This window comes from Austrofundulus limnaeus, unplaced genomic scaffold, assembly GCF_001266775.1.
Source record: "Austrofundulus limnaeus strain Quisiro unplaced genomic scaffold, Austrofundulus_limnaeus-1.0 Scaffold60, whole genome shotgun sequence".
NCBI lineage: Eukaryota > Metazoa > Chordata > Actinopteri > Cyprinodontiformes > Rivulidae > Austrofundulus > Austrofundulus limnaeus.
The window spans coordinates 5,976-6,734 of NW_013952462.1; positions in this window are offsets into that span (position 1 = coordinate 5,976).

Sequence of the window (759 nt, forward strand, 5' to 3'; positions counted from 1 at the left end):
ATAAACATAAAATGTTCAAATTTAAACTTTCAAAATGTTCGACGAACTGCATTGTTGCAACATAAAATGAAGCAGAGTCCACAGGCATGTTGTCCAATATTTTCATGCACTCATAATGCTATTTCAGCAACATTTAAAACGAATAAACTAACAAAATTCTGAACATGAACTGTTATGGCCAGAAAAATAACTAGCTTACTGCACATGGCCATGTACTACTGGCCAATAAAAGCTTTCCATTCGGCCATGCTCTTTTTGTAGGATGATGTTAGATCTCTCTCATGGATTTGGTCCAAAAGGACCTCTGTCTGAATGACTGACAGCAGAGGGGCCACACACTTTGGGTAAGTAAGATGCAGGGCATAATAGTATGCCATCAGGTATAAAACCCCCTCATCAACCTTGTCTTTCGGAAATGTTGTGATGGGCACATCTCCTACCGCGAGCAGGCAGTTGGACGAACGCACAATCAGAATTGGACAGGAGAGAGGGCGCTTCTTCAAGTAGGCATCAGGGTCTTCATTTTCCTTAAAAAAAACATACATCCTTCTGTCAGTACGATATACAGGATCACTTGGTTATTTAAGAAACTGAAGCAGAGAGTTGATACAAACCCAGCTTACAAAGTAAATTTTTGAAAGAGGTTCAAGGTACAACTCAAGTAGCTGTTTTTTAAGGGAGTGGTTCTCAATCCTGGTTCTAAAGGACCCCTACCCTGCATGTTTTAGTTGTTTCCCTGCTCTGCAGAAAGTCTTGAGT